The sequence below is a fragment of the Mus caroli genome, unplaced genomic scaffold (genome assembly GCF_978045245.1).
Source record: "Mus caroli unplaced genomic scaffold, Mus_caroli_1 scaffold_17, whole genome shotgun sequence".
Classification (NCBI taxonomy): Eukaryota; Metazoa; Chordata; class Mammalia; order Rodentia; family Muridae; genus Mus; species Mus caroli.
Genome location: NW_028227272.1, coordinates 61047999 through 61074202, shown reverse-complemented (window position 1 = coordinate 61074202; position 26204 = coordinate 61047999). Strand labels below are relative to the sequence as shown.

Here is a 26204-nt window from a genome sequence, read left to right as displayed (position 1 = left end):
TGGTGGTGACGAACTCTGTGGCAGGGAACAGGAAGGGGACAGCATATGGGATGTAAATAAATAAATTTTAATAAATAAAAAAGTTATTTTCAACCCTATCTTGCTTGAATATATGAGATGGATCTCTCTGTGTATCATAAACTTGTCTTGGAATTAGATTGGTGAGCAGCATTTTACAGCATAGTGAACTTTGTGTTCCATTTAAATCTTCAGGAGAAACCAAAACTATGGTGACTGAAGTACTTACAGGGTCATTTCCCCAAGACAACACAATAGGAGAATAAGTGACAATGGTTTTTCATAAAGCCTTTGAAATAATATTATTTGTAAGTCTATGTATACAAATAGTGACTTTAATTTCAAGTACAAGTATAGTAAAGAGTTTTAATCTCCAGGCTCCATTGTATGTTATGATATTATATATATATATATATATATATATATATATATATATATATATATATATATATATATATGTGTGTGTGTGTGTGTGTGTGTGTGTGTCTGTGTGTCTGTGTGTGTGTCTGTGTGTGTGTGTGTCTGTGTGATATTCTGGTTGAGATTGATTCAAAACAAAGACAGTTTACATAGAAATCTTTGAACTTCATTTTTAAATTAGTCATTCATGATAAGAACAGGCACTCTGGTCATCAAACTGAATGGTCTCAGGATTATCAATGAAATATTTGCCATAGAGTGAAATTCTTTGTTGTTTTATTCCATAATACTCAAAAAAAACCAAACCACCAACCACCCCAATTGCTAACAAAAACTAGGTATGAATTTGAGTAAAGATAGTTCCTTAGACATCTAAAGATAGTGTAATATGTTCACCTTAGAGGAATATTTACACTTTGAGACACTGCAGTGTAGAAAAGTGACTTAATAAGTATACTCTAATAGTAGAGTGTCTCTTTACTTATGCTAGAGAAATTCTCCTTTAATTATTAATTTTATCAGTCTCTTTAAATTATAGATTTACATTCTCCAAAATAAGATGCAAAATTCAAAGAGCAACCATAAACCATAAAGAGGCTAAAAACTCTATTTAACATATGATTTTCCATTTGCATGGTTTAATGTTTTATAGTACAAAACACATATTATATACCTTTAATACACAATAAGCAAATATCAGATCTTCACTATTAAATACTGCTCTGTCATATTTTATGGTATATCTATAATAAATCATATAAAGTCATACACAACATATACATATACATATACATATACATATACATATACATATACATATACATATACATATACATATACATATACATATACATATACATATACATATACATATACATATACATATTGCAGGTATGCCTGGTACAGAGGCCTGAAGAAGGCACTAGATCCCTGTGAGATATCATATGGATTCAGATATCCATGAGAGGCTCCTAAATGGTTGTGACATTTTAGATGAGAAGAAAAATATGTAATTCTGGGAAAATTTAGACTTTAGGTATTTCTGATGTACTGAAACAACTGATATATATAAATTATACACCCTCAGTAAACTAGTTTCTATGCCCAAATTCACCAACTTGAAGAGACTCAGATTTTTATAACCAATTTTAAATATAACATAACCATAAATGGGAGCCTACTGTGTCCTCTGACTATTGAGCAAAAGTTTCTAGCAACGCTAAGTGGGAGACTGAGTTCATTCTTTGCTTTTCTCAATATGTTAACGTAGAATTTCAGCTTGCTCAGTTTTAACCTAAAGTTCTCTGTTTTCTTATTTCTTACCCCACCCCACCCCCTTTCTAAAGTTATATAGCCTCTGTGAAAAGTGGAAGACTGTAACTACATAATGGCTTCATCAACAAATAAGAGTCTGCTTCCTGCAGTGAAGCCACAAGTATGTTGAAAGGCCCTGGCTTTCGGCAGGATGTACAAAGATCTCCATCCCAGTCTCTTTTGGACCATTTCCCCCTCTTTGTGGTGGCAGTGGTTGTCTGGCTGTGTGGGTGTACATTTAAAACATGTCTTACAGATTTTTTAATAATGCATTCTTTGAGAAAAAGAGAAACCATTTTTCCTATGCTGTGAGCACTCCAAACACTTCTCTTATGATTTATCATTTTCCCCCCTTCAGTAATACATGATTGATTAACTGGTGGTAAATAGAGATTTTTAAAGTAGAAAAAAAAAAACCTTAAGTATTTGGTAGACAACAAACTATTTTGTATTCATTTACTGTGACTGCCATAAAATGTTTGATAGACAAACTAATATCTCAAGTGGAATTATTCAAGGCAGGTTAAAAGAATGCAATCTCATTTACTGTATAGGTGTTTTTTCATCTGGTTATATTAGGTACTTAATATTAACATGCTCATTCACTCTCATTCTCCATTTGATATACTCAGCAGTGGGGGGCTCTGACTCTGAAACTATTACCATCCCCAGCACACACAGAAAAGGATTCTTCTAGGTCAGATATTACAGAGGGCAAGTGTCCTGAGGATTGCTGTGACCTACTTAGACTGCTGATATGATTAGATGATGAGTGAGAACATTTCCCTGGGGAGTCTGCTCTCATCGGTGTCTTTCATGGCAGTCGGGTCTTCAGTAGAACAACAAGCCTCCTCTCTTCCCGTTCTTTTTGTTTGTTTGTTTCAAAAGGCAGTTTTGTATCCTTTTGTAAAATTCCTTCAAGGATAATATTGGCATATTAAGAGACGTTTTCTATTGCTGCTTCACTGTATGTCTAAGAGGAGAGGTAGATTTAAATAAATGCTATTTTTGATTTTCATAAGTCTACCATGAATTATCATGTTATCTTGTAAGTATGATCTTTCTCTCTCTGTTTCTGTCTCTGTCTCTCTCTGTCTTCCCTCACACTCTTTGTGTGTGTCTGTGTGTGTGTGTGTGTGTGTTTGTGTGCATGCCCTGTATGTTGGTAGGTTGCTGAAGAGGTCAGAAGGAATACATCAGATTCCTTGAGCTAGATTCATAGGCAGTTGTAAGCCACATGATTTGGGTATCGAAACTCTGGGAGAAAATGAAGTGCCATCAATTATGGGGTATTTCTCCAGTCCTGATTCTTTTTTTTACGTATTCATTCTTTTTAAGTTCTTAAAGAGAGATAAGACAGCCTAGCAGGTCAAAGTACTTTTTGTAAAAATTCAATTCTCACTACTCGCATGATAGAAGGGGAGAATCAAATCCTGCAAGTTTACTCCTACACACACACACACACACACACACACTAAAAATACAATTTAAAAAAATCAAAGCCCTTAAAGTGCAATGCCTTTATCATTCTCATTGATGTTTCTCAGTGAAAATCTCTACAGTTAGGGGAGTTACTCCTCATTAATTTAAATTACTCAATCTCGTGTATGCCATTGTTTTGTCCCATTTTACCAAATATGAAAAAATAGATGATCTTCATAGGTTCACACATCAGAGGGAACATTGAGAGGAGCTGCAGCCGGAAGTCCACTCAAGCAGGAGCTAGAGCTGGAACTTAAGCCCAGGCAGATTTGACTGACATGACAGTGTCTTCCCTATGTCCTCTGCCCTTGTCTTACACTCTTAGTGTGTCATGTCATGTTTGTCCCTCTCATAGTATATTTCAGCCATTAGACCATGTGACAGTTTGAAAAACATGCAATTCAGTTTCTCTCTTACGTTTTAACATAATACAGCTTATTTAAAAATATACTAAAAAATACAATTAGAACAGTGTTTAAAGTAATGTCAATGGTTTAAAATATGCAGGGATTAGCATCTGAAATAGAATTGTGCTGACATTCATTTTACACATACACACAAACATATATATATTTGCTAAAACAAATGAGTGAGTGTCAATTAATTTTGAGGTACATTGCATTGCTACCTCTAGGTAGGTCTTTGTTACCTGGGAAGTGTAGGTTGGGCTTCAACACCATTAGTGAAACTAAACATTTTTATTTATAGATACATGCTTTAAATCAGTGCTCTCACAGACAGAGCTATTAATATTTCAAAGATCATACCTTGATATTATAAACTAGGCTCTGGGCTTCTGTATGTTGCAGAAAGTTACCCCCAAACTTCAACCTACCCAGCTTCATACACTGCTTCATACACTGTCATAAGGATCTATCTCCCCTGTTCCCTGTTACTTACAATGATAAATCAAAGATTAAATCAATTATCTCCCCATAAAAGATACACTGAGCAGTCCTCTAAAAAGCATCATTATTCATTTTCAAAAATTTATGGCTTTAAAAACCTTTTCAGTTTTCTCGATGAATTTCACCAATTGACCAGTCATCAAAACAGTAAAAATAGCTCAAGTAACGTTACAATGTTGCTCACTAAGGGAAATTACAAAATATTTCCCCTTGGATGCCAGCTTGTCTTTGTTTTAGGAGTGTGATCCAGCTCCCAGTTAAAGAATTCTGGCTTTTCTTTGAAAAGTATTTATTTGCCTCCTGACTGCGATCATGTGCTTTCAATTTCGTTTGCGTTTCCCCACTTACTTTCTACAGCATTCTTTTTATGGCTGAGCGACTGCCTGGCAAAGTAGGAACTGAACCACAGTATGTAATTAAGTTCTTTGCACAATGGAAGTTAGTCATCGACAGGATTACACCACTGAGTCTGGATGCTGCCAGGGTGGGAGAGAGGGGGAAGAATAGCACAGAGAGCTCTCCTACAGCCCATGTCCTGAAGCATAGCAATGAGTCCTCCATTCTGTTTTGATGCCATGACAGGAATTCTCCAATAAATTGTTCTGATTGAAAATGAATCCATGTGAATTAGCATCTTATTCCTTTTATATTTTTAGAGATGTTTTATCTAGTAAGAATTCTGAATAGCTGCTAAAAAAAAATATCAGTAGAAGAGCTTAACAATTGAAGCTGAGTTATTGTTCATAGCTTAGAAAAATCATCATAAAAACATAAAAGTACTTTTAAAGAAAATGAAACAAATGCATTTTCCTTTAATGCAATGTAAACCTAACAGAAAATGTAACAAAATATAGTGTAGAGTAGTTTGATATGTTTGAATATAGTTCAGTTTTTTTAAAAAATATATGATGTGTTTATTCTGTGGTGATTTTAAGACTGTTCTAGAGAGGCTTGTGAGATGGATCAGCAGGTAAAGATACCCACCATCCAGTCTGAGAACCTAAGTACAGTCTCTAGTTTCTAAAAGGTTGAAGGAGAAATTTGAATATTAAGTAGTTTTCTGCACTAGCACCGTGGCATGTGTGTGCCTCCTCTCAACCTCGCCCTCACACAACCAAATGCACACAAAATAAAAGAAAATGTAATAAACAAACAATAAAATAGACATCGTTTTAACATACGATGAAAAATTCAATTTCAACTTCATGATCAGATATGTAGCTAGGATGAAAAAATAAAATGAAAACCCATTATGTTTCTGAAAAAGTAATAAAAGGATAGGCTGGAACAATAACTCATTCAAATGATTGCTGTACAAGTAAGGGTACCTGCATTTTGTCATCAGTACCTACACACAAAGGACTATGTCGTAACCCCAATGCTGGGGAGGTAGAGATAGAAGGATCCCTGAAATTCCTTTATTGAGTAGCCTATGACCCCAGGTCCCACAAGAGATCCCATCTCAAATTAAAACAAAACAAAACAAAACAAAACAACAACAACAACAAGAACAACAACAACAACAACAAAACAACCAACCAACCAACCAGCCAGCCAACCAACCAGCCAACCAACCAACCAACCAACCAACTGAAACCCCAAACCCAACCAAACATACAAACAAACAAACAATCAAGAAAATATAGGTGGGTGAATCTTGACCTTAATCTCTGAATTATACACATATGCACATACTCATGCACACACACACAGAGAGAAAGCCCCACACATGCCATAATAATGAAATAAGAAAACATATTACGGATAACTTATTTAACATTTTTTCTAGAAGAAATGGTTTTAACATTTTTGAAGGAAAAAGTAATATTATCAAAATGCTACAAAATGCTTCAGAGTATGATTAAAAGAACGTTAAGAGTTTCTAGATGAGGGACAGGTGATGACAAATAATAACCCACAATGTAGAGTCTCACAAGAAAACAGAAATTTGAAAGTCGTAATGAAATTCAGTATGTTGGAGCCTGTGGTTGTTTGTGATATAGTGAGAACGAGGCTTATCTAAAGCAGGCTGCTCTGCCACTCCTATTCAGACCTAGACCCAAAAGCATCCCACCTGTGCTTCCCTCTAGTGGGGTCAAAATTCTAGTTCTTAGATTGAGTATTACCATGCATTCTCACTTGAATTTTGTACAGTCACAGACAGGGTTTCTATACCAATGCCCTGTGTGTAGCTCCCAGCTTTCCAGACAGCATTTGTTAATACTGATTTTTTAGTATTGTGGCCTTTTGACCTCTTGGTTTTTAATCAAATGACTGTGGCTGTATGAGATTATTTCTGGATCTTTTATTCTATTTCACTGGTTTATACGTTTGTTTTGGTCCCCGCACCTTGTTGTTTTCATTACTACAGGTTTGAGATACAATTTATTGTCCTTTCTTCACAGCAAAAGAAATGATTGTTGTATTGGAAGCATCCTATAAGTAGAGAAAACATTTGGTGTTTATTCATCCAACACTGAATCCAGAATACATAAGTAATTCAAAACATTTAACACCAAAATGAGACATGATTTGATCAGTAAATGGGCAAGTGAAATGAACAAACACTTCAAAAGATTAAGGGAATATAGCCAATAAATACATAAAACATGTTTATTATTTTTAGCCATGAGCAAAAATTATAAATCAAAACTATAGTGAGATTCCATCACAACCCAGCCATAACAGTTATTTTTATCAATAAAGCAAGTACAACAACAACAAAATCAATCAAACCAACCAACCAACCATATGAAAACTAGAAAAGAGCCAGAGAAAAGAAATTTTATACACTATTATTAGGAAGACAAATTAGCACAATTACAATGAAAATAGTCCTAAAAATAGTCAAAACTAGAAGTACCAAGTGATCTAGCTATACCACTCTTAAGTGTATACCCCTACTAATCAAAGTGAGAATACATTATAAACTATATTTTTATTAGGTATTTTCCTCATTTACATTTCCAATGCTATCCCAAAAGTCCCCCATACCCTCTCCCCCACCCCTCTACCCACTCACTCCCACCTTTTGGCCCTGGCATTCCCCTGTACTGGGGCATATAAAGTTTGCAAGTCCAATGGGCCTCTCTCACCAGTGATGGCCGACTAGGGCATCCCCTGATACATATGCAGCTAGAGTCAAGAGCTCCGGGGTACTGGTTAGTTCATAAGGTTGTTCCACCTGTAGGGTTGCAGATCCCTTTAGCTCCTTGGGTATTTTCTCTAGATCCTCCATTGGGGGCCCTGTGATCCATCCAATAGCTGACTGTGAGCATCCACTTATGTGTTTGCTAGGCCCCGACGTAGTCTCACTAGAGACAGCTATATCAGGGTCCTATCAGCACAATCTTGCTAGTGTATGCAATGGTGTCAGCATTTGGAGGCTGATTATGGGATGGATTCCTGGATATGGCAGTCTCTAGATGGTCCATCCTTTTGCCTGAGCTCCAAACTTTGTCTCTGTAACTCCTTCCATGGGTGTTTTGTTCCCAATTCTAAGAAGGGGCAAAGTGTCCACACCTTGGTCTTCGTTGTTCTTGAGTTTCATGTGTTTTGCAAATTGTAACTTATATCTTGGGTATTCTAAGTTTCTGGGCTAATATCCACCCATCAGTGAGTACATATCATTTGAGTTCTTTTGTGATTGGGTTACCTCACTCAGGATAATGCCCTCCAAGTCCAACCATTTGCCTAGGAATTTCATAAATTCATTGTTTTTAATAGCTGAGTAGTACTCCATTGTGTAAATGTACCACATTTTTTATCATGACAATATTCACATTTGACAAAATATAGAATCATTATAGCTGCATATAAATGTGAGTTTAGCATATATTATATATGTGTTTTATTTAGTATGTATGAATTTTTGTAGTAACAACAGTATCAAGTGATTTTCAGCAGTGTGTGTATAAGCAGAGATCAACATTTTTAAGGAAGATGTGAAATTCGAGGTCTCTGTTAGAAAAGAGGAAGGGATCAGAGAAACTATGTCTGGGAAACTGAGGATAGTTACAGATGAAGACTGTCAATTCAGATTTTATGTATGTATAAAATATGTCATCATGAAGCCATTATTTTATAAACTTAATATACAGTAACAAAAATTAAAGGTAACACATGATCTTACAATTTTTTTTAAATTACAAGAAAAAAAATTCTCCCTTGATATTTTCGTTGAAAAATTTTTGTTACCAGGACAGTCATGTAAGAATCCCGATCACAGGGAACCAAGCAGAAGATGGACATGCACACTTATCAGTCTATTTGCATCTTAGACATCATACTAGGTGAGGCAGCATGGAGAACATGGAAATACAGAAACTTCAGTGTAACATGTTCATGAATCCTGTCATACATGAGGCTGGGGTACCCTCATGGGGACCTGAAGGCTGTTGAGATGGATGTAAAGAGCAAGCATTATTGTCATGCCCAGAGAGATTCTGGCAGTCACCCTGACCCCAAAAGGCAGCAGGCCAGGCCCAGTTCTATGAGTCTTAACCATCTGCCTTATGTTCATGATCCAGGAAATCTTGGGTGGGTACAAAACTTGTCCTTCAAGAATGAGGCAACTCATCTGCTTACCAGCTTCACCAGCATTGCATGCTCCTTAGTCTCTTCTCCCTCAATTGCCTTCACAGTGGACCACCGGGACCATGAACTATGGTTGTTAGTAAACTGAGATTTGTGAGCATTGTTGTCTTTGCTGTCCATGTGGGTAGTGACTAATGCTCCTGAGCTTGACTGTGTATCAGTTTGTTGCTGAGATTATGAGAGCAGGGTCATGTCACGTTGAACGTACTGTGATCATCATAATGGGGCAGAGTCTTCATCAATCTCAACTATGGGAATAGCCATCGGCATGGCCATAGCCATGATGACAACAGCTAGCAGCAGGAAAATCTCAGTGATTCCCTCATACTTGTGGTTGGAGATCTTGTACCAAATATGAGCATCACAGTCATAGCCTGTATCCCATATCTCAATCCTAGGTACAACTATGTGGATCCCATCCCTACTTTTATTCTTTATAAACTTACCTGGAAAGAAATGTTAATGATCCTGAGAGATGAGATTTTGGTGCTTATTAAAGGAAAACACACTGTTGAAGTCTTCTCCCCCATGAAGAACCTTCTGCTGTTTGTGAATGTCACAGAAGATTTGCACGCCCTGCATATCTGTGCTCTAACAGTGGCATGGACAGGCTGTCAACGTAACCATCATTCAGAGTGCCAAAGCACAGGCTGTACTGAAGTTGGCTAGGGACCTTCCCCACAGGAAATTCTATTTTCATACCATGACCATCTAAATGGAGAGCACTCTGAGGAGAGGGAGGACTGTTGGGAGTACCAAGGTCTCTTTGACAAACTCTTGAGGCAGGTGTGATCAAACACATGGCCAGGACCTGTAGGTGGCCCAACTGAGTGTCTAATCAGGACTCTGAGTGTTCTCCAAGTTCAAGGCATAGCCTGGTCTAGAGGACAATGGCTAGCCTCTCCCTTTACTCTCATGAGCCCATGGCAAGCCATGGGTTGGGCATGAGTCAGATATCAAATCAGAATAGCCCTACTTCTCTTCTTTTCAGCTCCTGTCAAGATCATAATTGGGGGCCGGAACAGCACCAGTGTAGCTAGAGCGCAGGGTCGGCTGACACCCGCCAGCTACCCACGACCCCCGCCACAGGATTTTGAGACTGCTGGTGAGTGGAACACAGCTTCTGCTCCAGTCCAGTCACGCAGGACCTGAGACTGCTCTGGTTGGGGAGGCAGAAATCCGGCCTACATAGGGCCACAAGCCTCTTCCTGCCACAGGATTTTGATACTGCTGGTGAGTGGAACACAGCTTCTGCTCCAATCTTTAAACAGTGACAACGACAACAACTAACCCCAGAGATTACCAGATGGCGAAAGGTAAACATAATAATCTTACTAACAGAAACCAAGACCACTCACCATCATCAGAACCCAGCACCCCCACTTCGCCCAGTCCAGGGCACCCCAACACACCGGAAAAGCTAGACACGGATCTAAAAGCATATCTCCTGATGATGGTAGAGGACTTCAAGAAGGACTTTAATAACACACTTAAAGAAATACAAAGGAACACTGGTAAACAGGTAGAAGACAATAAAGAGGAAGCACAAAAATCCCTTAAAGAATTGCAGGAGAACACTGCTAAAGAGTTACAAATCCTTAAAGAAAAACAGGATAACCTAATCAAACAGGTAGAAGTCCTTAATGAAAAACAGGAAAACACATCCAAACAGATGATGGAAATGAAAAAAACCATACTAGACCTAAAAAGGGAAGTAGGCACAATAAAGAAAACCCAAAATGAGGCAACACTGGAGATAGAAACCCTAGGAAAGAAATCTGGAACCATAGATACGAGCATCAGCAACAGAATACAAGAGATGGAAGAGAGAATCTCAGGTGCAGAAGATTCCATAGAGAACATCGGCACAACAATCAAGGAAAATGTGCAATGCAAAAAGATCCTAACTCAAAACATCCAAGAAATACAGGACACAATGAGAAGACCAAACCTACGGATAATAGGAGTGGATGAGAATGAAGATTTTCAACTCAAAGGACCAGCAAACATCTTCAACAAAATTATAGAAGAAAACTTCCCAAATCTAAAGAAAGAGATGCCCATGAACATACAAGAAGCCTACAGAACTCCAAATAGACTGGACCAGAAAAGAAATACCTCCCGACACATAATAATCAGAGCAACAAATGCTCTAAATAAAGATAGAATACTAAAAGCAGTAAGAGAAAAAGGCCAAGTAACATATAAAGGCAAGCCTATCAGAATTACACCAGATTTTTCACCAGAGACTATGAAAGCCAGAAGATCCTGGACGGATGTTATACAGACACTAAAAGAACACAAATTCCAGCCCATGCTACTATACCCAGCCAAACTCTCAATTAACGTAGATGGAGAAACCAAAGTATTCCACGACAAAACCAAATTCACACATTATCTCTCCACGAATCCAGCCCTTCAAAGGATAATAAAAGAAAAAAACCAATACAAGGACAGGAACCACGCCCTAGAAACTACAAGAAGGTAATCCCTCAACAAACCTAAAAGAAGACAGCCACAAGAACAGAATGCCAACTTTAACAACAAAAATAACAGGAAACAACAATTACTTTTCCTTAATATCTCTTAATATCAATGGACTCAACTCCCCGATAAAAAGACATAGACTAACAAACTGGCTACACAAACAAGACCCAACATTTTGCTGCTTACAGGAAACTCATCTCAGAGAAAAAGATAGACACTACCTCAGAATGAAAGGCTGGAAAACAATTTTCCAAGCAAATGGTATGAAGAAACAAGCTGGAGTAGCCATTCTAATATCTGATAAGATTGAATTCCAACCCAAAGTCATTAAAAAAGACAGGGAGGGACACTTCATACTCATCAAAGGTAAAATCCTCCAAGAGGAACTATCAATCCTGAATATCTATGCTCCAAATACAAAGGCAGCCACATTCATTAAAGAAACTTTAGTAAATCTCAATGCACACATTGCACCTCATACAATAATACTGGGACACTTCAACACACCACTTTCACCAATGGACAGATCGTGGAAACAGAAACTAAACAGGGACACAGTGAAACTAATAGAAGTTATGAATCAAATGGATCTGGCAGATATCTACAGAACATTCTATCCTAAAACAAAAGGATATACCTTCTTCTCAGCACCTCATGGTACTTTCTCCAAAATTGACCACATAATTGGTCACAAAACAGGCCTCAACAGATACAAAAATATTGAAATTGTCCCATGCATCCTATCAGATCACCATGGACTAAGGCTGATCTTCAATAACAAAATAAATAATAGAAAGCCAACCTTCACGTGGAAACTGAACAACACTCTTCTCAATGATACCTTGGTCAAGGAAGGAATAAAGAAAGAAATTAAGGACTTTTTAGAGTTCAATGAAAATGAAGCCACAACATACCCAAACTTATGGGACGCAATGAAAGCATTTCTAAGAGGAAAACTCATAGCTCTGAGTGCCTCCAAAAGGAAACTAGAGAGAGCACACATTAGCAGCTTGACAACATACCCAAAAGCACTAGAACAAAAGGAAGCAAATTCACCCAAGAGGAGTAGACAGCAGGAAATAATCAAACTCAGGGGCGAAATCAACCAAGTGGAAACAAGAAGAACTATTCAAAGAATCAACCAATCAAGGAGCTGGTTCTTTGAGAAAATCAACAAGATAGATAAACCCTTAGCCAGACTCACTAGAGGGCACAGGGAAAGCATCCTAATTAACAAAATCAGAAATGAAAAAGGAGATATAACAACAGATCCTGAAGACATCCAAAACACCATCAGATCCTTCTACCAAAGGCTATACTCAACAAAACTGGAGAAACTGGATAAAATGGAGAAGTTCCTAGACAGGTACCAGGTACCAAAGTTGAACCAAGATCAGATTAATGATCTAAACAGCCCTATATCCCCCAAAGAAATAGAAGCAGTCATTAATAGTCTCCCAACCAAAAAAAGCCCAGGACCAGATGGGTTTAGTGCAGAGTTCTATCAGACCTTCAAAGAAGATCTAATCCCAGTTCTTCACAAACTATTCCACAAAATAGAAACAGAAGGTACTCTACCCAACTCATTCTATGAAGCCACAATTACTCTGATACCTAAACCACAAAAAGACCCAACAAAGATAGAAAACTTGAGACCAATATCCCTTATGAATATTGATGCAAAAATCCTCAATAAAGTTCTTGCTAACCGAATCCAAGAACACATCAAAACAATCATCCATCCTGACCAAGTAGGTTTCATCCCAGGGATGCAGGGATGGTTCAATATACGGAAATCCATCAACGTAATCCAGTATATAAACAAACTCAAAGACAAAAACCACATGGTCATCTCCTTAGATGCGGAAAAAGCATTTGACAAGATCCAACACCCATTCATGATAAAAGTCTTGGAAAGATCAGGAATTCAAGGCCCATACCTAAACATGATAAAAGCAATCTACAGCAAACCAGTAGCCAACATCAAAGTAAATGGTCAGAAGCTTGAAGCAATCCCTGTAAAATCAGGGACTAGACAAGGCTGTCCACTCTCTCCATACCTATTCAACATTGTACTTGAAGTCCTAGCCAGAGCAATTCGACAACAAAAGGAGATCAAAGGGATACAAATTGGAAAAGATGAAGTCAAAATATCACTTTTTGCAGATGATATGATAGTATATATAAGTGACCCTAAAAATTCCACCAGAGAACTCCTAAGCCTGATAAATAGCTTTCGTGAAGTAGCTGGATATAAAATTAACTCAAACAAATCAATGGCCTTTCTCTACACAAAGAATAAACAGGCTGAGAAAGAAATTAGGGAAACAACACCCTTCTCAATAGTCACAAATAATATAAAATATCTTGGCGTGACTCTAACTAAGGAAGTGAAAGATCTGTATAATAAAAACTTCAAGTCTCTGAAGAAAGAAATTATAGAAGATCTCAGAAGATGGAAAGATCTCCCATGCTCATGGATTGGCAGGATCAACATTGTAAAAATGGCTATCTTGCCAAAAGCAATCTAAGATTCAATGCAATCCCCATCAAAATTCCAAATCAATTCTTCAACGAATTAGAAAATGCAATCTGCAAATTCATCTGGAATAACAAAAAACCTAGGATAGCAAAAACTCTTCTCAAGGATAAAAGAACCTCTGGTGGAATCACCATGCTGGACCTAAAGCTCTACTACAGAGCAATTGTGATAAAAACTGCATGGTACTGGTATAGTGACAGACAAATAGACCAATGGAATAGAATTGAAGACCCAGAAATGAACCCACACACCTATGGTCACTTGATCTTCGACAAGGGAGCTAAAAACATCCAGTGGAAGAAAGACAGCATTTTCAACAAATGGTGCTGGCACAACTGGTTGTTAACATGTAGAAGAATGCGAATCGATCCATTCCTATCTCCTTGTACTAAGGTCAAGTCTAAGTGGATCAAGGTACTTCACATAAAACCAGAGACACTGAAACTTATAGAGGAGAAAGTGCGGAAAAGCCTTGAAGATATGGGCACAGGGGAAAAATTCCTGAATAGAACAGTAATGGCTTGTGCTGTAAGATCGAGAATTGACAAGTGGGACCTCATGAAACTGCAAAGCTTCTGCAAGGCTAAAGACACCATCAATAAGACAAAAAAACCACCAACAGATTGGGAAAGGATCTTCACCTATCCTAAATCAATAAGGGACTAATATCCAATATATATAAAGAACTCAAGAAGGTGGACTCCAGAAAGTCAAATATCCCCATGAAAAAATGGGGCTCAGAACTGAACAAAGAATTCTCACCTGAGGAATACCGAATGGCAGAGAAGCACCTGAAAAAATGTACAACATCCTTAATCATCAGGGAAATGCAAATCAAAACAACCCTGAGATTCCACCTCACACCAGTCAGAATGGCTAAGATCAAAAATTCAGGTGACAGCAGATGCTGGCGAGGATGTGGAGAAAGAGGAACACTCCTCCATTGTTGGTGGGATTGCAAGCTTGTACAACCACTCTGGAAATCAGTTTGGCGGTTCCTCAGAAAATTGGACATAGTACTACCGGAGGATCCAGCAATACCTCTCCTGGGCATATATCCAGAAGATGTCCCAACCGGTAAAAAGGACACATGCTCCACTATGTTCATAGTAGCCCTATTTATAATAGCCAGAAGCTGGAAAGAACCCAGATGTCCCTCAACAGAGGAATGGATACAGAAATTATGGTACATTTACACAATGGAGTACTACTCAGCTATTAAAAAGAATGAATTTATGAAATTCCTAGCCAAATGGATGGACTTGGAGGGCATCATCTTGAGTGAAGTAACACAATCACAAAAGAACTCACACAATATGTATTCACTGATAAGTGGATATTAGCCCAAAACTTAGGATACCCAAGATATGAGATACAATTTGCTAAACGCATGAAACTCAAGAAGAATGAAGACCAAAGTGTGGACACTGTGCCCCTTCTTAGAATTGGGAACAAAACACCCAGGGAAGGAGTTACAGAGACAATTTCGTAGCTGTGATGAAAGGATGGACCATTTAGAGACTGCCATATCCAGGGATCCATCCCATAAGCAGCTTCTAAACGCTGACACCATTGCATACACTAGCAAGATTTTGCTGAAAGGACCCAAATATAGCTGTGTCTTGTGAGACAATGCAGGGGCCTAGCAAACACAGGAGTGGATGTTCACAGTCAGCTATTGGATGTATCACAGGGCTCCCAATGGAGAAGCTAGAGAAAGTACCCAAGGAGCTAAAGGGATCTGCAACCCTATTGTTGGAACAACATGATGTACTAACCAGAACCCCGGAGCTCTTGTCTCTAGCTGCATATGTATCGAAAGATGGTCTAGTCGGCCATCAATGGAAAGAGAGGCCCATTGGACTTGCAAACTTTATATGCCCCAATATAGGGGAATGCCAGGGCCAAAAGAATGGGAATGGGTGGGGGGCGCTATGGAGGACTTTTGGGATAACATTGGAAATGTAATTGAGGAAAATATGTAATAAAAATATTTAAAAAAAAAAGATCATAATTGGGCTGGGTCCTCAGCTGATGTCATCTTAACACCACAACTGAGAAGGAACTGAAGTTTCCAATAAAGTGCAGACATTCCCAGAAGGGGAATCTAGGCTTTTTTGTACTACCAGGAGTCATTGTGTCTTCACAAAGAATTGAGCAAGGTACATGTTCCTGGAAAATTGGAACTCTCTTTTCCAGGTAATTAGTCTCATTGAGAACATAATTTTCAACCAAGTGTGTAAAATTATAGATACTAAAAAGATAGCCTATAATTAGTATTTCTAAAACTACTTTTGGAACATAATTTTTTTTCCTATACAAACACTTGGGGGCAATCATAGACGCTACATGGAACATAGAGCAGTAGGCTCTTGGGTTTTCAGGAAGAGAAGGTTACTTTTCAGCAATGGCAGACAGTGAAGATTTAGACTAAGAAAGGTCAAAATGCATCAGTCAGAGGACAAGCAAGGAAGACAGAGAGGAGTCTGTCCTGCAGTGTTTTTATTTATGCACAATGCACATGAAAAGCTGCTAGCAGAAACCTAGGTCATGTTTACTGTGACACACATAAACTAGAACTTCAATTTTAAGCATCAGTGAACCATTCAAGTGTAAACAGAGAGAGAAAATTTTAAGTTATCTTTAGAAGAGATTATTCAGGACACAGTAAATACAATTACTTGGAAGGCAGCCAGAGTAAAGGCAGGAAAAAAGTTAAGCAATTATGAGAATTATCAGGCGAATCTCCAGGATGAGTTTCTCTTTTAGAGGAATAATCATGACAAGCAAGCTTGCACAAACCCCTTCCATTCATTTAAATATCATTGCAATACTTCCCAGGGTTGTTTGTTCTCTTTTAAAGCTAAGAAATTTTGATTTATCCTTTTTCTTTCTTTCAAATGGCCTCTCAACATCTGTACTATGTCAGAGATACATAAACATTATTGAATAGATGATATCTTTATCATCAAGGTCTCGATGCTATTTGACTAGGTATTCAGAAATGAAGTAGTAGATGTTAAGTATCCGTCCCATGGTTCAGTGAGCTTACAGAATGAGACTTTGTAGGAAAATTTCCCTTTAAGTCAGGGATCATCAGGCACGTGGATGAAACACAGTCAGCATCCTTGAGTTGTAAGCTTGGTTTGACTACTTACAGAAGTTATCATATTAGCTACAAATATCAATTATTCCTATTCATACATTTATTTGTGGTTAATAGGTGTGTGTGTGTGTGTGTGTGTGTGTGTGTGTGTGTGTGAGAAGGGGTGATCAGATATGCACATGCCACAGCACATGTGGATAGGTCACAGGGCAAATTTCAGTGTTGATCCTTGCCTTTCCATCCTATTTATCACAGGGTCTCCTTACTACTGTGTAGGCAAAATTTGTTGGCCTATACTTTCTAGAGCAGTGGTTCTCAAACTTCCTCTCATGGTAAGCCTTTAATATAGTGCCTTACGTTGTGGTGACCCTCAAGCATAAATTATATCATTGCTACTTCATAACTGTAGTTTTGCTGTAAAGTTTTGCTACTGTTATGAATCATAATATATATAGCTCATGTGTTACCCTTATGGGGGTTGAGATCCACAACTAGAGCACCGCTGTTCTAGAGATTCACTAGTCTTGACTCATACTCAAATTTGTGTAATGGAATAATAAAATCATATGTTGCTGTGTGCATTTTTCCTTTTTTATTGGTTATTCTATTTATTTACATTTCAAATGTTATCCCCCTTCCCAGTTTCCTCTCCACCCTTATGCCCTCTCCCTCTGCTACTATGGTAGTGCCCCTCCACTCCTACTTGGTGCCCTAGCATTTCCCTAAGGTGGGTCATCCAGCCTCCACAGGCCCAACGGGCTCCCCATTATTGATGCCAGATAAGACAATCCTCTGCTAGATATGCAGCAGGAGCCATGGGTCCCTCCATGTGTATCCCGAGTTAAACAAAGATTTCTCAGGTAAGGAATACCGAATGACTGAGAAACATCCTTAGTCATCGGGGAATGCAAATCAAAATGACCCTAAGATTCAACCTCACACAAGTCAGAATGGATAAGGTCAGAAACTCAGGTGAGAGCAGATGCTATTAAGGATGTGGAGAAAGAGGAACAGTCCTCCATTGCTGGTGGGATTACAAGCTGGTTCAACACTCTGAAAAAACATTCAGCGGTTTCTCAGAAAATTGGAAATAGTTCTACCTGAGGACCCACGTATATCACTCCTGGGCATATGCCCAAAAGATGCTTCAACATGTAATAAGGACACATGCTCTGCTATGTTCATAGCAGCCTTTTTTATAATAGTCAGGAGCTGGAAAGAAACCAGATGTCCCTGTGTGCATTTTTCACTGAGTCTGGAGATCTGAATTTGGATCATGAAGTTTTGTGCTTTATTCACTGAGCCATCTTCATAATCTTTAGAAGACTCTTCCCTCATAGAAATTGATAGAATTAAACCATTTATATAAGAAGAAAAATGGCATTGATGCAAACATTTATAAAATAATTACAGGAACCAAATCTGCCAGTGCGTTAATACAAAATCAAATGTGAGTGGGTACCTGGAATTCTATCTTCACTTAAATTATTTAATACTAAAACAAGTAACTGTAAATTTTATATTACACACTGGCTATATTTGCTAATGAGCTTTTTCATGAAATTAAAATACATGGGTGTGAGTTAGAGTTCCTTGTGCTGACTGATTGTATAATTTGCTCTCTTTTGGAAATGTAAGATGGGATAGCAAGGTTCTTTTCACTGTAGATAACCGGCAGGGAATCCCAGTCATGCATAAATTTATTATATATGTACATGTATATGTGTATACATATTAAATATATACATACACATTTGTATGCACACAGTAATAAATGAAAAATCCAAAACTGAATTATTAATGGTCAGGTTTTTTTTTTTTTAGTCAAAACATTCTATCTTAAGTTTTCTAGCATTCTCTTTTATGTAATGCAAATTTAGCTCTTTCTCGTACATGATTAATCATCATGTATAATTATCTTTACTTAATTGTACATAAAATATAGGATACATATGCTCATAGATACAAAAGCTTAATTTGAAATTATAATAAAATAAAACAGAAGCATGTCTTCAAATTCTTGGATGAAAGATTTGGGTGAACAAATGAAGTAGTTATCACAAGTGTATGCATAAAGTCTAAGAGCATCAGGCTGAGATGAAGTATGGAAAAGACCTTTAAACTCCTTTGTAAACATGAGCTAACACAATTCCTAAAAGTCCTTAAACCTGAGAGGCACAAACTGTTTATTGGCATTCAAACTTCAGTTTTTAAATGTTATTTCAAGTGTGAGTACTCACCCAAGGAAGTGTACTATACTAATGTGGTAACATGATGCCTCTTAAATTTAACATTATTCTCAAATCAATGAGTTTTCTTGAGTTACTTTGATATAAGTTCACCACAAATATGAAAATGACTTTTTTCATACTTTCCTTTTCATGTGTGTGAGGCAACAGAAGTTTTGATGACTTTGCTTAGGATCACAATTTGGAAGTGCAGATATTTTATATCTGTTTTTTACAAGATGCTCATTGTGTATCCTATGCTTTTTATAAGTGTTGTGTATGCATGGAGACATTCTGTCCATTACCTCAAGATGTCCCCAATAGCTGAGCAGTTTGCATGTTTCAATAACACTACAATAAAGCCTTTGAGAGTCTGTGACAGCTAGGATCACAGCCAAGATAAATTAAGCTTTTCTTGTGATCCTTTGAGCCAAAGATTGATGGGCATTTGAAAACTATGAATGTGTTTTGGAAAGGTCATATTTTATTACACAAAAATAGGATCATTTTGATAGTCTATACTCTATTAAACACTGCATCTGTACTTACCATGACTTCCCCACTTCTTCAGTTTCCATGTTTGCTTTAAATAAACATTGTGATTACTATTCTTTTTCAAGTTTAGACAGAGTATAGTTGATAGAGATCAATGGAGTACAGATATAAAAGTTAAGATGTTCATTTTTTAAAAGTTAAATTTCCTAATGTATATATTGAAATATTTCAAGATTGACTAAAGCACATAAATTTGTGGACAGAGTTGGCTTCCATCCATTTTACCTAAGTTGTGAGTCTCTCTCTCTCTCTCTCTCTCTGTGTGTGTGTGTGTGTGTGTGTGTGTGTGTGTGTGTGATGTGAGATGTGCCCCTGTATATGTGAGTATGTAGATATGTGTTCATTTCAATAGTGGGAATACAGATTCTGATCACAGAGGTTCAAATTTTTTAATAGAAAATTTGAGACAATGTAAAAGGCCTGATACTTTTGCCTACTTGAAAAATCAAGAATGAGATATTGATGGGGGATGTCTTTGGTTTACTAGTTATTGATATTCATTTGTAAATTAAAATATTTGAGTTTAAATAAAAATCATTCTGCATTAGAAAAAGTATTAAAGATATCCAATATGGTTGGATATTCTCAAGTGAAAAAGCAAAAATTTAATTTCAGTTGTTCCTTAAATATTTCTGGTATTTCTTGTTTGTTAACAGAAGCAGTTTCTAAAATCAGATATTATTCATGAATTCACCAACTTGAAATCTATATCTTCCTACTAGAAACATAAGAAATCAAAATATACCCTGTGAACTTGACATGTCTCAATTATTTTCTCAATTTTGTAAAGTTTATCATTTTTTTGTTTAAATAAGATATTTTCAGTGAGTTTTGCATATGATAAAGCTATTAAGTTAAATGTTCTATCTCTGTGCATTTAAAGTATATCTTTGTTATAACAATAAAAATATCACAGTAAAGGAAAAGGAAGCCTTTGGAGACACCAAACTGAGCCATGTCAACAATTCTTTACTGGGAAGTCTGACATTATCACAAGAAAATAATTTGACAATAGATTTTGAGGTAGCCATTTGGGATTGAAGCATTTTAGGTCGTCAGTAATCATCCTGGAAATTTGATCTTGAAGGAAAACACAAACTGATCTGCTCAAAGTCTTGCAAACACCATCTGAACTCCCATCACATCTGATGATACAAATCCTGGTAAGTGACCATCATTTTTTTTTTTTTTTTTGTATCCATCTAACCATAGGATAGGTGTTGAAATTAAATTGATCATTTGTGTTTCATAGAAAGGAAATGACATAAGAGGTAGTAATAGATTACAGTATTAATAAATGTCTACAAACATTAAAAGCAATATCTTATTTTCACCCTTCCGCTTTTCTCCTTTTTTCTATCATTCTTTCTCAGTCCCTCCATTTCTCCCTTCTTTACTTTTTCCCCTCAACCCTTTTCCTCTCTCTCTTCCTTCTCTTAATTCCTTTAGTTTGCCTAATATTCACAAATGTATGTTGCCTAAATACTACTTTAAGACTACAAAAGAATAGAAAACACATAATATATCAATAATACAAACATGGAAACCGTATTTGTTTGTTTCTCTGAAGTTTGCACTTAAGGAGTTATGTGATTAAACACTCATAAATGTATTTAATATAGACAGTATTTCATTGTCAGCTTTAACATAATAATAGGAAACATATTTTTTGCGAGTCAGAGTCTGCTTGACTGTAATCCTTTTAGACATTGCCACCATCTGATTAAGTGCTTCGTGAGCTCTCTCTCCCAACACTCTCAAAGTGTCATCTGTCATAGCCTTTCTGTCACAGCTATAATATATGACTGTCTAATGATATTAGAGCCAAGAAATATGATGCTGGGTTTGGCATTTCAGATCGCAATGTTTCTTTACGGTAAACCGCAGAGAATGGTCCCTGTGTATACCATGAAAAAGATGATATCAACTGATTTGTGACAAACACTGTAGATTTTTGGGAAAATAGACTAAAAAGGTGATGTTATTTGGTTTTCTTCAACGTGAAATGGAGAATATCCAGGAAATAGATTGTCTCACAATCCTGACTTAAGAAAAATTCTTTTACTGTACTCTGAATTGTGAGAAGCAATATTTTTAAGTGAAATCACCTGATCATCATCTTGGAATGGCTAGGGTTGCCTGGATTAATACATTAAAACTAGTTATTTTCTGGAGTCTAAGTCAATCCTAATATGTTCTTGATGCTTAGATTGTCAAGCAAATATGTCACACATTCTCATAAGCTTTGGAATAAAACAAAGTGTTAATTTTTTTCTTATTTTTCTCATTTTATATAAGACTACATCTATTAGTTGACTGCCAGAAACTGATGCAAACTAGGTGAATAGAAATCAATTATGAAGAACTTAGCAGGAGGCTTAAGAGAGTAAGTAAGACATAGTAAGATGGAAATAACACTTTTAATGTGATTGGATAGTAAACCTTACAATTCTCTCATAGGTTTACATCTATTATCTGAAAGTTCAGGTAAAGGTAAATACATTAAAATAAGTAAATAATCAAACTCCAAAAAAAAAATAATCCAAGGAAGTATGCTATAATTCATTGAGAAAGTATTTTTAAAAATTATTGTTTTGATATATGTAGGCATATATAAGTTAGAAAAAAAAACCAAGGAAAGAAGAAACTATTATTCCCATAGTTCAGGAAAGATGGCAAGAAAGGAAAGTGGAAGTTGTAAAATGGAAGAGGCTTAGCTAGAATGATAGATTTGGAGAACATAATGTATATATACTTTAAACAAATAACCATTTTAAGAAATATACAAAACTCAGAGCCACTACAGCTGCCTTCCAAAAACACACGTGCAAGTGGACGACCTGGAAAATACATAAAAGCTCTAAAAGAAACATGCCAAACTGAACAAAATGTACAGAGGGCAAGAAACACTTGTGGAATCATGGTGTGACCATTTCCTTGGACCATTTTTACAAAATGAAACAACCGTGACTTCCAGCAAAACAACCATAACTTATGAAAATTATAAAAAGCAACTTCTTAAGTCTCTGGAAAATGTCCTAAAGGCATGCATCTAATGTAGAAACATGTATTCAAGAATGTCTGTGCAGTCCCATTCTCTATCAGTTCATCCATGACTGGCTCCTGTTCTCCAGCACATCAGTGTGACAAGCATATGACACAGTCAGGTGCAGTCACGAAGAGAAAAACTGTTCATTTTGCTGCTTCCAGTTTAAGATGATGAATTCTTCCAAAGAAAGGAAGATTTTTAAACATCGCTCATCCTTTCTCCCTAGGCTCTCATGTTGCAAAATCTACTTTATTTTCCCCCAGGAAAGAATGTCAAAAAGTCTCATGTTCATTTTTTTCCCTTCTGTCTACCATGGATAGAATGGAAACTAACAGATGTATGGAGGGCCAAGTCATCGTGGAGCTCAGTTGTCCTACACATAGCTTTCTTATATAATAAGAACTTTCAGGTAGGAAAAGCAAATGAGAAAATATTACCATGAAAAACACCACCATTCTTATACTAGGATATGGGTGGGTATGAATCCAAGAAAAATGTGCCATTTTTTTGTGTGGCTTCTATCTTAAATTAGTAGCAAAATGACTAAACAGTGGGCAATGTTGGCTAAAAGAGGGTTGTTACTGTTGTTATCATTGACTTTATTTGATGCATAAAAGAAACATCACGCTCTACAGCAGTGTCTGAATCAACGGCGATCTTATAAAGCAGTAAGGAGATAGCTCCACAGTATGAACTAGTAGGTTATACATAAGTTTAACAAAAAAGATTTAGGAAAAGGAAAAGAAGAACCAAACCTCAAAGGATGTTACAAAGCAACTTATTTATTCTTCCTCTATGAACGGGGCCATGCTTATTTTGGAAAAGACTGTGGAAAAAGTTAAACCCCAGAGCATTGTTGTAACAATAAACCAATCAGTTACAAATTAGCCAGCAGTAACTGGATGTGTTGCCACTAGAGATAGACCACCCAAAGCTTAGACAGCGCTTAAAGACCTGATCATTCATTCTGAAGGTTGCATCCTCTAAGAAACAATAGCAGAAGTTTTGTCTTACAAGAATGTAGACTTCACTAACATAGTCCAGACAAATTACAAAGCCTAGACCCAAGAAAACAATGAACCCAGTGGAGGCAGATTTCTGTAGAACCAGACTGACTACAATTTAGAATGTTCACTTTTCAGAAAAGACATTATTTGTTTCTGCAAGGAAGCAGAAAATGTGAAGCAAGTATACCATACATAGTCGATACATAGTCTCAGTCATTTGGGAGGTAAAGGCAGAAGCATAACTTGAGCCAGTGATTTCAAGTCTAGCACGATGAGTAAATCCGAGTTCACAAAGAGAAGAAAGGAAAGCAAGCATGGCAAAAATGAAAGGAGGATGCATGAACAATGTAAAATAATATACTAAAAAAGGGCAAAACAAATGGCATCTAAAGATGCACAGATATATTGGAGCAAATAGACTCTCCACGTGCTTCCTTAAAGATTCAAACACCACTAAACCTGCTCAGTGAAGTGAAGGATGATTCAGAATGACACCATTAACTAGTGTCAATAAAGACATTGAAATAATAAAAAAGGAAATTCTAGAATCATCCATTACTTCAGTAGAGTGAAGAATTTAATGGAAGGCACTCAAAAATAGATTTGACTGGTTATTTAAGAAGTCATGGATTGATAAAATTAACATAGTAAAAATGGCCATCTTACCAAACTATAAAAATGCTGATTAGTGGAACAATCAAAGGGGACCTGGGTAAATGACTGAATTAATATTTTCATAAAAGAATGGGCTTTGGTCTGCTAGATAGAGCTATGAAGAGAAAACTGCTTGGAGAAAAAACAACTCTCTTAGAATCTCTCTAGCAGATTTTCTGACCAAAGTCAGAAAACCAAGAGTTATTACATCTCTATTAGAATTTGTTTATCAAGTTTTCTAACTTTGGTCAGAAAACTCAGGAGCAAGTCACAGAGTTATACAGCTCTTTTAGAATTTTTTTTTTGTTTTTTTTTGTTTTTTTTTTTTTTGTTGTTGTTGTTGTTTTTAGCAAGCTTTCTTACTTTGGTGGGAAAACCAGAAAGCTATTTAGAGAGCTATTACAGCTATTTTAGAATTTTTTTTTCTAGTAGGTTTTCTGATTTTGTTTGGAAACCCAAGAGCTATCTAGAACTCAATCTTGAGCAAAGAACTGTCTAGAGAGCCATCTCAAACAGATTAGAGTTATCACTTTGCACCCCATCATTGACTTTACATCATTTCTTCCACCTCTCCCAAACACCCTTCCTGAGGACCCTTTCCCAACCTGAGTCTGGTCCTGGATAGTATATTATAAGCAACATGTTAAAAGTCAAGGACAAACAACCACTCTGGAAATCAATCTGGAGGTTCTTTGGAAAATTGGAAATCGATCTACCTGAAGACCCAGCAATACCACTCATGGGAATATACGCAAAAGATGCCCCACCATGCCACAGGGGTACCTGTTCCACTATGTTCATAGTGGCCTTATTTGTGACATCCAGAAGCTAGAAACAACCCAACTGTCCCACAACAAAAGAATGGATAGAGAAAATGTGGTTCATTTACACAATGGAATACTACTCAGCTATTAAGAATGAGGACATCCTGAGTTTTGTAGGCAAATGGATGGAATTAGAAAATATCATCCTGAGTGAGGTTACTCAGACCCAAAAGACATGCATGGTGTGTACTTACTAATAAGTGGATGCTAGCTGAAAAACAAACAGACAAACAAACAAACAAACAAACAAAACAAAAAGGACAGAATACCCAAGAAGGTCAACAAGCTGGAGGACCCAAGTGAGGACCCCTCAGTTCCACTTTGGAGGGAGAAGAAAGCAATCACAAGTGAGGAAGGAGGCAGGGACCTGGGAGAGATTGGGGCAAGAGGGGAACTTGATCTGGTATTGGGTGATGGAAAAGGACTAAAACTCTGAGGGTCAGCAGAAAGAAAGGAAACTAGCAATCTAGGGAGGCAGGAATTTGGGGGGATCCTCCAGAATGTACCAGAGACCTGGAAGGTGAGAGACTCTCAGAAATAAAAGAGAGGGACCTTAGATGAAGTGCCTGATAGTAGGGAGAGGGAATTTATAGAGATCACCTCCAGCAGGAAGACTGGGCATCAAATGAGGGAGAGAGGGGAAATCCCATAATCAAAACTCTGACCCATAATTGTTCCTGACTGAAAGAATTATAGGGATGGACATGCAGAGGAGCCTGAGGAAAAGAAGGGCCAGCCCAAAGAGGGATCCAGCTCAAGGAGATGTCACAATGTCTGACCCTATTTCTGAGGCTATGTAGGACTCACAAAAAGGGACTTAGTATGACTGCACTCAGGAAGACCCAAAAAGCAGCTGAAAGAGTCAGATGCAGATATTTACACCCAGCCAATGGACAGAACATGCTGACCTCTGTTGTTGAATTAGGGAAGGCTGAGAGAAGCTGAAAAGAAGGGTGATCTGCTAGGAGCATCAACAATCTCAATTAATCTGCACCCTAAGATCTCTCAAATATT

At 37.1% G+C, this 26204-nt stretch overlaps 2 non-coding genes across 2 annotated transcripts; both read left to right on the top strand.

Annotated features, from left to right (window-relative positions):
* The first annotated feature begins 24564 nt into the window (after positions 1-24564).
* LOC115029600 (U7 small nuclear RNA) lies at positions 24565-24627 on the top strand. The gene has a single exon (XR_003835169.1). It is a non-coding gene; the product is annotated as a U7 small nuclear RNA (small nuclear RNA).
* A 133-nt stretch (positions 24628-24760) lies between these two features.
* On the top strand, positions 24761-24825 carry LOC115029603 (U7 small nuclear RNA). The gene has a single exon (XR_003835172.1). It is a non-coding gene; the product is annotated as a U7 small nuclear RNA (small nuclear RNA).
* Positions 24826-26204: the final 1379 nt, after the last annotated feature.